Source organism: Rhodamnia argentea, chromosome 5 (assembly GCF_020921035.1).
Source record: "Rhodamnia argentea isolate NSW1041297 chromosome 5, ASM2092103v1, whole genome shotgun sequence".
Classification (NCBI taxonomy): Eukaryota; Viridiplantae; Streptophyta; class Magnoliopsida; order Myrtales; family Myrtaceae; genus Rhodamnia; species Rhodamnia argentea.
The window spans coordinates 22,938,886-22,955,369 of record NC_063154.1 but is presented as its reverse complement, the minus strand read 5'-3'; the positions used below and the strand labels follow the sequence as shown (position 1 = coordinate 22,955,369).

Here is a 16,484-nt window from a genome sequence, read left to right as displayed (position 1 = left end):
TCACTTTAGTGCCAAATTTTTTAAAAAATGATCACTTAAATCCCAACTCCAATACACTTCTTTGGAATATAAGACGTTGACGTGGCCTACCGGAGGTCCACGTGGCATTTTTTTTAAAATTTGAATTTTTTTATTTAAAATAAATTTTAAAAAAGCTGAAAATAAAAAAAAAAAGCTAAAAAATCCTAAAAAAAAGAATTTCATGTTAGGTTGTTGTAACCCTCGTCGTCGCCACCCCACAATCGCCGGCAATACTCGCGAAGGTGGGGAATGGCTCGCGACCCCCAGATCTGGGCCGGGGTCACTAAGCTCTCGCCGGTGGCTAGCGAGGGTCGTTGGCCCCCGGCCGGGGCTCGGCAACCCCCACCAACCATGCCCCACCCACGCCGGCCATTGCCGACAATTGGGGCGGCAGCTACAAGGGCTACAACAAACTCTCATTGCCTGACCCGAATATTTTTTTATTTTGCTAATTTTTTTTTTGCTTATTTCAATCTATTTTAAGTAAATTTTTATTTTAAAAATTTTTTGTTAAATTTTCTTTTTAAAAAATAAAAAATATTTTTATTTTTAGTTTTTTAAAATTTTTAAGTCCACATGGACTTCATTTTTCTTAAAAAAAATGCCATTTAAAATTCAAAAATTAATTAAAAATACCACGTATTCGGAATGTCCGAAATTTTTCGCCGGCGGCACCAAAGTGATCATTTTGTCTCCGACTTGGTACTAAAGTGATCCCTTTGAAATTTTTGGCATCAAAGTGATTTCCGTACACAACTTTTGGCGCTAAAAGTGTACTTTTCCCAAATATTTTATGAGATGTTTCTTTAACACATGGAAGGCGAGGTAGTTGATTGATCTTTCACTACCATGGGAGTGGATTTAAGGTTTCAAGATTCGAGATCAGAGAGAAGGGGTGAGATGAAAATCAAAATAGTATCTTGAGAATAAAAGGGATGTGAGATCTTAAGGTGGGATATCGTATGATCGATCGGGAGATAGTAATGATGAAATTCTGGCAAATGAGGCACCCGTCATATAAGAAGATAAAAAGTCTATCAACAAGAAGCGGCAAGTGGGATCGTGCATATTTCAAATAGACTGATTTACCGAGAGATTCAAAACAATCAGTACATTTAATCCTTTTGAAAGGGAGCATATGTTGACATAAAAAATCGGCCTAGACCTCATACCGTGCTAAAACGACCAAGGATCCGAATCTGCAATCATCATAATAGATATGCCAGCAGCAACACGGAAGTACAGTGAACCATGAGGTCTTCAACAGTCTTCCCTGCATCAGTTTCTCAACTTACATTACTCACTTCAATTTTTCAAAGTAGTTCCTTTGCATCTTAATACTCTCAGAAAACTTCCTTTTGCATGATTAAGTCACTGGAATGGTATTTCCTGCTCCTCTCTATGTCCCAATTTCAATCTACTGAAGAGAAAACAAAAATGTACCTAAAATGTAAAAAAAATACAATATGTACAACTTGATGTCATTGTTGCATTTTCTTTTGTTACTTCCGTTTCTCCAATAAAAAGAACATTTCCCCTAAAATAACAAAATCCCAAGCGCAGCACAGGCAATACAACTGGATTCTCCTTATAAATTAATGAGCACATGACGATTATAGCTTCATAACACAAAACACTAATGGTCCTTGATCCTGAACACCAGAAGTGGATCACCGGACTGCTCCATTTATTCGAGCTTAGTGTCCGCAATCCACACTCATATTCTCAAGGTCGAATGGCGCAACCATTATCTAAAAGTACCGGCTAAAACTCAATTCTTTAGTTTGCAGCACCCCACGAAACTCTAGTAAATGGAAGGAATATTTCTAGAAGCAAAATGGCTGGCTGTGAAAGAATTGAATCGATCGAAACTCTGCCCAGTTCTCTACAATTACACTGGCTAACTTTTGAAAAACAAACATAGTAAAACAAGCAGAGATTCAAGCACCATTAAAATGAGCAGTACAGAAGATGGACGTACATACCCAATGCAAAGCTACTGCTGCCTGCACAAGGCACAGGAATCCTCCATGCAGGCCGGGACACCTGGAATTTTTTTTTTCATGGTTCTGTAAAACTCAAATAATATGAATACTGGCATATCCACCAATTTCTCAAGATTCTTAATTTATTTGTTGATGTCTACCCCGCTGGGATGCGGGAAGTCAAATCATTGAATAGATGACCATGAATTGACACTAAGTATTGTGCCCTCGTGAGAAATTTCTCATGATTTTCCATGTATTTCTTGGTGTCCCCCCGCTTGGATGTGGGAAATCAAATTAAAACATTGTTTTGAGAACAAGAAGGAACAGTTATCTCTCAATGGGAGGCAAATTGGTGAAAATGTGGAGGAAATTAGTAGAAAAACTTCTTAACCTACTGTAAATTGTGTTAATTCAGTCGTAAACGTTATTTGTGATTATTCCATCCTAAACCTTTGAATTTTTCTAGTTTAGTTCTAAACCTCTTCATTTTTTTTTTCCAATTGAGTCCATTTGACCATTTTTTATAAGAAATCATTGATGTGGACGTCGGCCGTACTATGTGGCACTGTCGGTGCTAACATAGATTTTTTCTTTTTTGCCAATGGGCGACAAACGAGGGTCGCAATGCCCTTGCTTGATCTGGGCGTCACGGCCTCACCCCGATCAAGTGAGAGCTGCGGCCCTCTTGCCTGGTTAATCGTCTTGGGCCTCACCTAGTGTCGGCGACGCCCGCCATCTCCATCCCCCCCAAAAAAAAAAAAAAAATGTAAAGAGAAGAAAATAAGAAAAATAAAAAAATTGTAAAAATCAACAAATTATTAAAAAAAATCCATGTGCCGCAGCTATACCACATAGGATGTTCAATGATTTCAGGTCAAAATTCGCCAAAACGTGAAAATTTTACGACAAAATTGACAAAATTGAAATATTTATAATTGAATTAGTAAAAGTGCAATAGGTTTAGAACTTTTTAAGTAAATTGAGAACAAGAAGGAACATTTATGTCCAATTTGATGGGAGATAAATTGGAGAAAATGTACCGAATGCGTAATTTCCATTCATTTTATCGTGAACGAGCAAGTTTTTTTCGTCTTCCTTTTCCTTTTGTAACAACATGACGTATCCAACCTTTGGTACGACCCATTATCATGAATATATGCAAAGTGTCCTAACCGACACCTAGACAAATAAAGGCCAGCATTGCCATGTTTCAACAATACTTCGAATGACGGACCGTAGCTTAATAACTATCACTGTAACCAGTGGTACAATGATTGTTTGTACAGAGGGCAAAAAGAGCTCCCTCTATTCCAAGATTCACCTCCATCACCCTCAGTATCAACCTTACCTCGCTTCTCCTATTCCAATTGCTCATTTTGGTTCAAAGTCTGATTCCATTTGTTCCCAATCAATCCTTATCATATTTTCCAACATCCAGCTCTTATATCCTAAACCCCTTTTCTCTACCATTACCTGTAGACCTCAGTATAGTGCTCCTTCAATCTATTACCCTGTGTTCTACCCATATCCTTGCACCTTCGACCTTGGCCAGCCCTTGTTAGATCTTCGCGAGGTACCAAAAGGTTCTTTCGGGAACTATTTGCTGCAGGTCGGGCTCGCACCGTGGAAGGTATTCATCTTTGCTCAACTACTGCTTGTCTCACTCCTCTATTCTAGGATGGACACATTATATTAGATTCTGAATCTTGACTCTGTCGTAGGTGGGGTGAGAGGCTGTGGACTGTAATAATCGTAGACCTCAAAATGTCTAGCCTTTTGTTCGATTGTATTAGGTATGGCATGCATGTGATATGGTTTTATGAGCTCATAGAAAATCTTCCACTTCTGAAAAGTCATAGAGATGTACAAATTATGGTTACATCCATTAAGGACTAAAAAGGCGATAGTCTTTGTACTAAACATTGAAAGATTATATACTTAAGCCCGTACAAAGCACGTGAATGCTATTATTTATCAGAAATTTACTTATGAACAGATGATTTTGAATCCGTATCAGCAAAAAAATTTACGGATGGGATCCTGGATTACCGTGGGGAAGTAAATATTTTGTTCATTTTTGTTTAGGTATGAAACACGAGTCTTGATTCTGTTTGAGCAAAAATTGATGATTGATATTACGAACATCTATATCTAGTATTTTTCTGCACATGGCACGTACCGTGCATTGTCCAAATTCTACGTGAATATGTTACAAATTTTTTTTTGGTCGAAAAATATGTTACAAATGAAATGCCAAAAAAGGGGTCTCCCTCCCTAGCTCCGTTCTCTCCTCTCAATCAAGAAGCGCTGCCACTCCCCTCTTCTGCAGGGCCCTCCCTCTCTCTCTCTCTCTCTCTCTCTCTCTCTCTCTCTCTCTCTCTCTCTCTCTCTCTCTCCATATCTTCATATCTTCTTCTTTTTTAAGTTTTCTTCTTTGATTTTGTGGGCGATCCATCGACTTTCTCTACTTGGAGAGTTTTGTCCGATAAACTCAGAAGTTTGAAGCGTGAGCATTGTGGAAGAATTTGTTATTCTGGATTTGCTCGTTCACTCTAGCTCGGTGTTTGCTCTATCTAGTCGAGCGCGGCTTCACTATTGCTTTTGTAGTCGGCTTATCTAGAAGTTATTTTGTGATCATTTGATTTCTGTTTTGCAGATCTTCTCTCCTGATCTAGAGTTAGATTTAGATATAGGTGCTCTTCTATTCCAATCTAAAAATAGATCTGGGATTTACAAAGCGTTATATGTTCATTTTCAACTTAGTGTTGTTGTTGTTGTCATCTCAATACGGTGATGGTGCTGGGGACGTTGAACCTAAGTGCGCACTGCCTTTTGGCAAAGCCGTAATTACTGGAGAGAGGAGTTTCGGCGTGTGCTCATCACAAAATGTTGATAAAAGACTCGGTGATCGGCCACCGATTATGTTTTGATACGTCTTTGTGGAATGAGCGAGTCTCTACAAGCTAGATCTAGTTGATTTATCTTTTAATTTACTTGCTTTGTTTGATTTGTATTTTTATCCTGAAGCTATATACTCCTCTTTTGAATGAAATGAGAAAAAAAGAAATGCCAAAAATGCATTTGTTTGAAGGACTGACCTGTGGAGTGAAAGATGAAGGGTGTCATTGTCAATCTTCATCAAAGATTATCAAGTCAAACTTCTCATCTTGGGGAAATGGGCAATGGTCATCTCTTTCAACTCAGGGGCATTCCAGCATTTCCCCAGGAAGAAAGTAGTCAAATTGAGCAAGCATTCCAATATCCGACCTTTCCAGTTTTTGGGGTGCAATCTTCTCGATTACTCCGTCCATTTGACCACACTCCTTTATCTCCATCCATTCATAATTTGCTAGGCACCAAGGATGGAGCGAAAGCATATCTGAAGTTGCTGCACTTGAAAATGGACATCTCCCTTGGAGAATTGAAGCACGTTGTTCCTTGAAAATCTTTGTTCCTCAGTCTCCTCAACTTTGGTGGATTGACCAAGTCCGAAGTCGTGAAGGAAGGCAGCACCTGAGTGCTTTCCATAGCCTCTAGCCCTTCCAGATTGAATATTTCTTTTAGCAACTCGCAATCCCGCACTTGTAATGTGCTCAGCAAGCATCAATACGGATGGAATAACGTTAACAAGTGATGGAGATTTATCTACCACCAGTGATTTTAATTGCAAAAACTGACTTGAAGGGATTAAGTTCATTATGCCATTTTCCAATCAACTTGAGGAACTCAGATAGCTGCATTTCCTTTATTCCAGCAAAGGTAACTTGTTTTAAAAAAAAAGAAAAGAAAATCCATCATTAAACGTAGATTTCTAGTTAGCAAACAACAATTACTCTGCCAGTGATCATCCAGTTGCATAGGGTATGGTAACTGATAAATACCATTTCTTCAAACATAATTTGGATGGTGATGTTAAGGTTTTCATTCTTGAACCACGCTTCTGTTGATACTTGAATTTTCTCCAGTTTTGACACCTCTACTAGTCCCTTAGAAAAAACTTCATGTTGGCACATCCAGTCACAATGACATCTTCCAAGAGAGGGAGCATCAAAGTGTATCCACCCGAATTGAAACATCTCAATCCTATCCACCGTTCAAGCTCCAAATACTTCAATTGATTGAAAGCCACTACATGCCCCTCCCTAACTTCCTCATCACTAATGACTTATGTCAACATTCTACATTGAAATTTAACTTGACAGTAGAGTTCCTTATCCCGTACGCACCTTAGCTTTGTTAGATCAAATAACTTAAGATCTTTTAGCTGAGAACACTCAACATGATACCCATCTTGAGGATTCAATGGCTCAAGTTTTAAAGCAACTTTAAGCGACCACATGATCGTGCCTCTAAACTTTCCAAGCTCGCGAGCCGTCTTAGAATGCAACAAGGAACAATGTTCACTAGTTTATTGCATTCATCTCCACAAAGCGATTTTGGATTGTGGAAAAAATCAGCAGCAACTTGATTTTTCCATAGCATCTCGATTTTGTCCCTGTCGCCGATATGTAATGTCTCCAAGCTAGAAAAGGTAACTTGCAGTGTTTGCCCACGGAATTGGTGATTCTGTTACCTTCAAAGATGTGATGATTGCCAAAATGTAAATGACGGATTCACAGAATTGGCAATTCAATCTTCAGTTGCACCAAAAGGAAAAAAAAAAAAAAAGACTAAAGAAAAAGCAAAAAAGGATCTCCATCCTAATGTCGATGACTCTAGCATGAGAAGGCTATTGGAATTCTAACCAGTTTCTGTTGACAATGGGCATAATGGTAATTTGAATATGCTCATATAACAATCACATAATCATCTTATTCTCTCATAGATCTCGAACTTAAATAAAAATCTCTTCATCTCTTCGATTTAGTTCAATTCCTAGAATAATCAAGTCTGACTTTGCGCTTTTCTAGCTAGCCCAAGAATGAAATAGATAGTACATGTAGCAACAGCTAAATCACTTGGAGATGGTTATTTAAGTTACGATATGGATGAAACTCTTCACTGAAATCACATCGTGCATTGGTAAATGCATTAAAAATGAGGAATTTATTTAAATAAACAAGAAGCACGTCAAAAGGGTCATCAACCTTAGGACTAGAAGTCAATGAATTGATGTAGTAAAAGAAAAATGCAGCTTAGGATCGCTTGAGGAAGAATATTAGCCATTAGAAAGAAAATGACGAAGAGATTGAGATTAAAAAAGCAACCAATCAAACATCAGATGATGCACTACAGTAGGAGGTGTGATCGTCCAATACCGATTGCCTCAAATCAATATTATATCAATTCAAAAGTTAAGGCTAAAAGAAAGCAATTAAAAAAGGAATTGCTTGGGTTAAATGAACAAATCTTACTTATATCATTCCACTTGAGAGGTCAGATGACTCAACTAGAATGGTTGATCTGCGAAATCTATTTCATTTGTTTTTAACAAGAGTTTCGTAAGATTGGTCTTGCATTTCATGTAGAAAAACTAAAAGGGGTGATTTCCGAAGCCCCGGACACCAGAGATCTTGCTTAGTTTGGTGACGGAGAGACCTCTGATTCCTTTTGCTGGTGCAATTAATAGAGAGTAAAGCTTCCTTCAACCAGGGAGAAAAAAAATAGTTAGAGGATTGGATCATGATTCATAGAATCTAAGAAATCTCCAACCCGTCCATGTGTTCAAAACGACATAATGTAGTTGTCACGAGCGAACAATTCACTAATAATAGGCGGTCGAACTGAAGCTACGATACTTTCCCTTTTGTCCCAACTAAATGCATCATTTGCCTCGGTGTTAGTAGTGGAATTCGTGAAAAATAATTCAAGATGTCGGCTCCGTTTGTTTTACGGAAAATAAGCGATTTGGAAAATATTTTCTAAAAAATAATCATTTGTGTCGCTTCAAAAAAGGAATAAATGTTTTCATCACCTACGAAAGTAGTTAGTCATAGATCGTTATCGATGATAAACATATTTTTTGTTCACTAATTTTTCTAAACGATATAAGCAATCACTTTTCGGAAAATATTTTCCAAATTACTTATTTCCGTGAAATAAATGGAGCCGACTTATAATATTTCCGAGGAAAAATGACAATCAGAATACGATTCATGATATTTCTTAAAAGATAGTCCGATGTTAGATGGCGGTCCTTTCTCCCTTACGCGATTCATTTCTTTTAATGGAAATTGTATGCTGAGCTCTTCTCACGCTTCTCTTCTTCTTTTTTTTTTGGCAATTATATTTTTTCCTATTCTCGATATTGGCCCTTGGCAGGATTGTTATCTCAAAATGGCATCACTTCACATGCATGCATGAACATTGCCATTTAACCGTTTGAAAGCATAAGGGAGATTGCAGCATTTATTGCTACTATGAAATGAACTAGCCACGTAATTGTCAATAAGAATTACGAATGAGTCAAAGAGCCATATACTAGTCACATCATAATCATTAGAGGTGAGCAATGGGAACCGACCGAACCGGGAATTGCCCGAACACGACCAAATCGGCCAGTTTTGGGCAGCTCTCAAGAGGGACAAGTCCGGCTCCCGGTTCTCATTTTATGGAATGGGTGATTTTCGATCCAATTCCCGATTCCAGAGTGGAATCGCTCACCCGAACAGCTCGGGCCGGATCAATTATTTTTATTTCTTAATTTTTTTTTAAAGTAATTAAGAAACCCTACCCATGACAAAAGATTTCCTCTTTCCTTTTCCGTCTCATGCCGCTCTGAGTTTCACAATCATAGACACAACTCTCTCGAGCCACGACTCGCGGCTCTCTCGATCCCCCTCGCTCAAGCTCGACGCCTTCCTCTCGGGATCTCATTTTGAGTCTAGACTCTTGCCTCCCTCTCTTGCTCTGTTTTTTGCATCTCATCAAAGGGAGAGAGTCCGTGGGTATGGCAGCTCAGTGCTGGTCTTCTTCCTCTGCTGCGTTCATCCGTCTCCATCCTTGTCAAGTGGTTGCGAAGCTAACTCCTTATTTTTTTCTCGTTTAAATTGGCATCGATAAATCCTTGATAAGCACGATACGGTCTTAGTGCTTTTTATCTTAATTCATAAAATTCTTCATGAAAATTTTGATAAAAGAAAATAATAAAAAAACACCTCAATTTTCTTTTACAATTTATTGCAAAGCGCTCGCTTTTTATTAGACTCGAAGTTGGTTGGTAATAATTAGGTGAACTCAAGCTATCCTTTCTTCTTAAGGGGAGGTGGATATACGTGTACGTCGAAACTAACCCCCATCATCTTTGATTTCATCGAGAGGAATGCACATCTTTTACATTGATTAGACGAGTGATCTTAATTGCCATGATGGTAATTGAAATTTTCACGAGAGTTCCAATTGAGAGGCGGCAGGCGAGGCCTGAAAAACCCTAGCCATCGCGGCTGAGGACTAATCTGCCCCTCAATGAAACTTCACGGCTAGCTTGTAACATGCCTACCTCCTAATCGAATGATTAGCCCCACAAGCCAAAGTTTTATCAGAAATGATCTGATGGATATAGAAGAACCCATCACGGAGATAAGCCGGAAATCTCATGGCTGCAGACCACCCTCAGCCCATTAAACAAGTTCAGCCCATCTCCCCCCTATCTCTCTCGCTCTATGTAACCAAGACAAAGAAACAGGGGAGAGGAGGGACGGAGAGAGAACAGAGATAACGTGGCTTCCATGGCCGAGTCAAACACAATCGCAACAGAGAATCTGTTTTGCGTGGACAGGGAGAGGGAACGGAACCGAAAAAATCTCCATCTCGAGATTTCTCTCCATAACTGGTCGCCTGAGAGGAGGGACTGTTTCTCTCTCTGGCGGGTGAGGGGGCGGCGCACTGGCAGAAATGGCCAGTCGTGCGCCGCTGCTCCTTCGTTCCTCCTCCCCTCAGCCATCACATCCGCCGATGACGAGGGCCGACCTTCCATCACCATTTATTGCCGATGGTCATTGCTGGCTGATGCTCATGATACTGTGTTTAAGAAACAGCGGAAGATGCCCTGCTTATACTCTGTTTCGAAAATGAGAAACCTTGAAGTGACGACATATCGAGCCCATGACCGAAAGTCTCACGATTGATCTAATCACCTCTGTTCTTTTTCTAATTAGGTAATTTCATTCTCCTCTGTTTTGTCTGATTTTTGTGAGACATAAAACGAGTTGTGGTCGTGTCACTCTTGTATAAATCATTAAGAATTTGAGTCATTTCTTTATGATTCAAGATGATATTTCTGTTCCAGTTTGGGTTTAGCTGAGAAAATTTCTTTGATTTTTTATTAGATTCATCATTCTCAATGTCCATATACTGTTTGTCGAAATGCCACTTAGACATGGCTGCAAAATAGCTCTATCATTTTGTACGATCTGAAAAAATATTAATGTAAATTGATCATTTTGTTAATGTTCAGATTCGATTCCTGTCAAGTGTCATGGTTATTGCAAATGAATCTGACCATCGCTTTTCCTTTTGTTTCTGTTCTGTGTGTTCATGTATGCATCCCTGCGATGTCCGCTGGTGGTCAATAGCGAGGAAATGGCTCATCTCATTCTCTGGAGTGATGATTCCTTGAGGTGTTTCCCATCGGTTTGTCCCTCTAACCCATGTATTGATTGATTTCCATAATGGTCCTATTGCAGGTGATTGAATTGTTCACTAAATAGAGAAGGGTTAAAGTCTGTTATTCATAACAGTTAAAGATTCCGTGAGGAGTGTACTGATAGAAAATGACGGCAAGTTCGTGAGGTCAGGAGCAAACCCAAAAATGGAGCTCATGCGAAGTCTAGGAATGCGTTGATTTATGTGGTAATTCGATTACGATGTTAGTTACAAAACTGAATAAACAAAAAATATTTTCATTATCGACAACAACTTATGTTTAAATATTATCGTAAACAATGAAAATAGTTTTTTTTTTGTTCAATCATTTTCATAAACGATATAGGCAATCCATTTTGGGAAAATATTTTTCGAATTATTCAAGTTTTGCAAAGCAAATGACACGTTAAGATTGACTGGTAAACTATAAGCTCAGTTAAAAAAACACAGAACAATGAAGTAACGCAAAGGAGAGAATAGTAGAAAAACGAATATATTAGGAAATGGGCTCAAGTGTAGTCATGCTAAAGTGGGTCTGATAAAGATCGGGCATATTCTTTTTCTAATAGATTTGTGTTTGATTTGACACGGGTCTAACTCAGCTTTATTATTTTCTAGAAATAATAAAAATAATAAAATAATAAAATACCTGACAGTAAAAAACTTGGAAAATTGGATAGAAAATTCTATTCCTTGATTGTTAATGTAATTTGTGCTTTTGTTTGATTGATGATTTGTGTGTTCAGGTTAGACCAGATTGTGGGCCCTTCATTTAGTTTAGGATCAGCTAGGAATAGCTGAGCTAATTGGCCTATATGTGTACCGGTTTGATCCTCGCTTTACAATCGAAATGATGATTGATTGCCTTCGATTTGATTAAGTTATGTATGATTATTCTGTGGTTAGTTCAGAATTTGGGATTATAACTTAATTAGGTGCTTTGTGACTTAGCCCACCACATGATAAACGTTCAAGTGGGGGCTAATAATCACTTAGCGGTAATTAATCAATCCTACTAATGTGAGGTGGTTGGGAAATCAAATTGCACGAACAAAATCAAATTCTTGAAATCCTGAATTTCTTGATTGTTTGCTAATTGTGCTAGATTGTTAATGGGTATAAAAACGGATCTGTCCAGAAAACTCATGAGATGTCTCCTTTTCTCGGCCTGCTCGTCTTGGCTGATGGGCTGTCCTTCTTACAGTGAGGTCTAGATCCTCACCCCATGGTAAAGAAGATTGAAATCTACAACAAGTGGTCAACCACTCACAAAAGGAAAAAGAGGCTAGGAAGCTCTTAAGTTGGAGCTCATAACATCCAAAGTCAGAGCATCTAAAATATTAGCGTCTTTCCCTGTTCTTTTAAATAAATAAATGGGGGACGAGTCAGACTACTTAGGAAATAAATCTCTTCTTCGTCTTTTTGAAACATTAAGTTAAGGGTCAGACAAACTAAAGAACCATTTTATAATTTTTTTTTTTGAAGCGTCTAATTCTCACATCAAAATGAAGGGAAGCAAGAATCGCGAAGGACAGGATGAAACTGAGTTGACTAAGCAAGAGTCGTAGAAATTTTCCCTTTCGTGGAAAATGGGTAGAAATATGAAACACTTAAGCTTTAAAAAAAAAAAAATTCAGTGTGTATGTTGGCTGTGTTGCTAGTCTTTGACTTTGCTTTTGGCTAGCTCCACTCTATCCAGAGTAGAATGACATTGGCCTTCCCTTTTAGAGCTTTACCTGCCAAAATCTAACCAGAATTAGAAGATCGGGCTTCCCTGTACCTATCATAATGTTTAGATTAATTAGTTTCTTAACCTGAACTGAAGGGCTTTCCCTCAATAGAACCAACTAAATCATTGGGGGATCCTAGATATCCTATTTCCTAGATAATAGGAAATATGAAGGGAAGCTCGGCGAAAGGTAAGATGATATTGTCACTGCTTCGGTTTTCCTTGTCCCTTCAACCTTTTCATTGAGGGTTTCAATCACTGTTTTTTTTCATCTTCCTTGAAATAAAAAAAAATAGGCTCTCCTTTTTTTTAAATTTTTCTTGTAGGGGGCTCCTTTGCCAATAGCTTACACTTGTCTCCCATGTCTGTGATACCAATCGGTTTGGCAAGACTCGCACTCGGCTCGGGCCCATACCCTTCGGTGGCAAAAGTGGTGTTCCCAAGTATTTATTGATTAAGCGAAAAAAGTTGGATTCGAGTCTAGTTCAAGCTCTCTTTCCTATCTTCAATTTCAGATGGTTAGGAAACAACATCTGATAAGGCCAAAGGAAGTTTGATTAGATACTAACTCAGCCTATACGAAAGATGGTTGATCATCTATTGAAAAAATATGAAGATATAGCAGGATTTCCCGGTAACATATGATGGAATGGACTCAATAGATGATCAATCTACTTTGAGTGGGCCGAGTCAATATTTGATCAGAATTTCTTTGGCCTCATTAGATGTTGTTTCCTAACCATCTCAAATCGAAGATAGGAAAGAGAGCTTGGACAGGATGCCAATCCAACTTCTGTAGCTTAATCAGCAAGTACCTAAGAAGACCACTTTTGCTACAGAAGGGTATGGGCTCGAGTCGGGTGCGAGTTTTGCCAAACCAATTGGTACCACCGACGTAGGTGACAAGTGCAACCTATTGGCAAATAAGCCCCCTAACAAGAAAAAAAGAAAAGAGAACCTATTTTTTTTATTTCAAGGAAGATAAAAAAAAAAGTGATTGAAACCTGCAGCGAAAAAGTTGAAGGGACAAGGAAAACCAAAGCGGTGACAATATCATCCTACCTTTCACCGAGCTTCCCTTCCTATTTCCTATTATCTAGGAAATAGGATATTTAGGATCCCCATTGATTTAGTTAGATCTATCTAGGGAAAGCCTTTTAATTCAGAGTAAGAAACTGATTAATCTAAACATTATTATAGGTATATGGTAGCCAATCTTCTAATTCTGGTTTGATTTTGGCAGGTCAAGTATGCATTTTTTAGAAATATAAGGTAAGTCTAGCTATTTGTCTATGACTTCACTTCTTAACTGACTTTATCATCATCGTTTCAACTTGAACTTCTCTTTGCCAGCCGTAGTTGATGAAGCAAAGTTAATTAGTTATTTGTGCTGCTCGTTGCTCAAGTTTAATGTTCAAGTCATGTCACGACACTGATAAGTTGGATGACATGTCCGATGATATGAACCTCAGCTGCCTTCCGGGAGGAAAATGGCAAGAGGATGGTCGTTACGCTAGTAGAGGCTCTTAATATTAATACAAGTTGAGAGGACAGATCCTATTTCCCAAGTTCCATGAGCTGTGACCCATGGCCTCATGTTAGCACTTGTTATTTGTTATAGAAATGGACCAGATCTATGAAAGGCAAAAAGCACCTCATATTTCGTTTTCTTCTATATTGCTGATTTGAGTGAGTATAGTTCGAGATATTCTAATAATTGTCGTCGCTGATTTAGCGATGTGCAAGATTGGAACTACAAAAAACTCAAAGTAGGAGGGGGGGGGTGTTGTTTCCTTGTGATCTTATAGCAATAGTGGGTTGCTGCAATTTTTTGGTTGGAAAAGTAGGGAGCCGAGGTCGTTCTTCATAACGCTTAGAATAGTTTCGCTCCTAATCTTTTGCCGGTGCGATTAGTGTGTATGATCTAATTGTCCCATGCTCTACAAAAAAATGCAATAGATTGTTTCACTTGTACCATGACACTGTAGTATAATATTGCAATTCAATTTCAATATTTCACATAGGGTAGTTTATTGTGCAGACTAAGATGGTAAAATCTCAGAAAAAATAACAGATAGGTCTAAGAGTGACCTCTACGATTTTCTTTGTGCATTTAGGCTTAGCTAAAACCGTCATCTCTTATTGCACAAGGATTCTTGCTCGAACAAACCCGTTTCTTGGCATATTAATTGTGACATTCCAACAGAAGTAGCAAAGCCGATAAAGTTTTAGCATGATTTTTATTTGTCACTGCGATATTGTGCTCCATTCAACGACCATACACTGATTAAATCATCAACAATCCCCACTGGATCAGTCAATAATTGGGAGACCACTAGAAGAAGTGTCGGATGCCATTTCCATTTAGGAATTGAAATCTTCCGGGATGAAGGTGATCAATTCATACCTATGAAAAGAATGAAATGGAAGGAGAAAAGAAGGTCCGGTAGCTATAAACTATCTACGGAAATCTGCTAACCATTCACATTTGGTTGAGAATCTAGGGCCATTCCCTTGAACTCATTCCTCATAATCAGACGATGTTTGAAGATGAAGATTAAGCAATGTAAGGAATTACTAACGGGCAGATATTATTCAAGGACATGGATCCTGTACGCGCCCGATCTGCAGATTGTTTTTGAGCGCCAGGGGAAAGAGTCTTTGCCCTTCGGCTAGAGTCCTCTCCATAAAAACTTCATCTCGAAAATACTCTATTTTATTCTTTTTCTTTTCTATTGTTAGTAATAAAGACACATGTCGGGATTCATTTTCTTTTTAGTTCTTTTTCGCTTTTCCTTTTTCTTCAATTAAGCTGGTCGTTTAGCCATCAAATTATTATTATTATTCTTTTGTAAATGGAGAGAGGCCGTACATTAGTTCAAGATAATTTTACATGATTCTCTTAAATGTTTTAATTTAATAATAGATTGCATTGTCAAGAAATTGAAAAATGTTAATTTCTGAATGATATATAACTGTGCCCCCTTTGTTTCATGGAAAAAAGCTTTCCCATTTCTGGTGTTTATATGCGGCCAAGGAAAAAAAAAATCGACCAACAGAAGACTTCCTTCTAAAATTGAGGAAAATGATTTCCTCTTTTGAGAAAGGAAATCATTTTCCCCTCTCTTTCAAACACTTCTCTCTCGCTCGATAAAGGAAAGAAATAAAGAAAGTCTTGCCCTCTTGCTCTCCCTCTTCTTCCTCCCCTTTCTCTCTCTTCAAGGATGGTTCCCTCTCTACCATTTCGATTCCAAGATGGAGCTGCGATCTGGGGATCTTCACCTCGATAGCAACCTCGAGGCAGTGAAGCGAGCCACAAGCTTTCCAGATCTCCTCACGAGGCCGTGGTTCAACTGACGGCACTGCCGATGGCGAGCTTGAGGCGGCAAGGCAAGCACTCGCCAGAAATTTGGCAAGGTCGAGCTCGAGCGGCCGAGCCTCATGATTGAGCTGATGGTGAGCTCGAGGCGACGAGACAAGCGCTCGTTAGAGATTTGGCAAGGACGAGCTCGAGCGGTTGAGCCGATGGCGAGCTCCAGGTAGCGAGGCGAACCACGAGCTTGCCAAATCTAGCGAGGCCGAAGCTCGCCTCGCTGGCCTCGAGCTCGCTGGCTAGTGGCGAGGCTCGGTGGCCAGCCGCTATGGCCGGTGGCTATCACATGAAAGAAGTTTTGATTATGGGTGAGCATGGGCCGGGTGGGTAGGTTCCAGACCTATACCTCGAAACCAACCATATTATAATCGTTTTTGAATTTTTAGAACCTAAAACCTATCCTGTTTGTCTTGGGACATGTTTTGGAACTTACCTTATTTTTTCTGTTTGGTTCCAAGGTCTACCCGAGAAATTTTTTTTTATTTCATTTTTTCAACAAAAAAATATGAGTAGCCATGGTAAAGTAAAAGACGAATAATAAAACTCATTATTCACCAAAAAAGAAAATCCTATATGAGCAACAGAAATTACAATCCACCAAAAATAGAGAAGGTGAGGCGAGCGAGTCTAGGGTATTTTTTTAACAGTAGCAAAAAATCAGTTTCAAAATCAATCCGGTCTGAGGTACTTGGAATTTAGAGCCGGCTTGGTTCCAACCGGTAGCTAAAATTTAGATCCTACTCCTAAACCGATTTAAATAGGAACCGATTCTCGAGCCTGTGTTTCGGGT

At 38.9% G+C, this 16,484-nt stretch overlaps 1 long non-coding RNA gene across 1 annotated transcript; it reads right to left on the bottom strand.

Annotated features, from left to right (window-relative positions):
• Positions 1 to 1,347: 1,347 nt before the first annotated feature.
• Positions 1,348 to 15,389, bottom strand: LOC125315180. The gene is made up of 4 exons (XR_007198536.1): positions 15,379 to 15,389; positions 2,393 to 2,403; positions 2,007 to 2,067; positions 1,348 to 1,441 (listed from the first exon to the last, which is right to left on the bottom strand). It is a non-coding gene; the product is annotated as an uncharacterized LOC125315180 (long non-coding RNA).
• Positions 15,390 to 16,484: the final 1,095 nt, after the last annotated feature.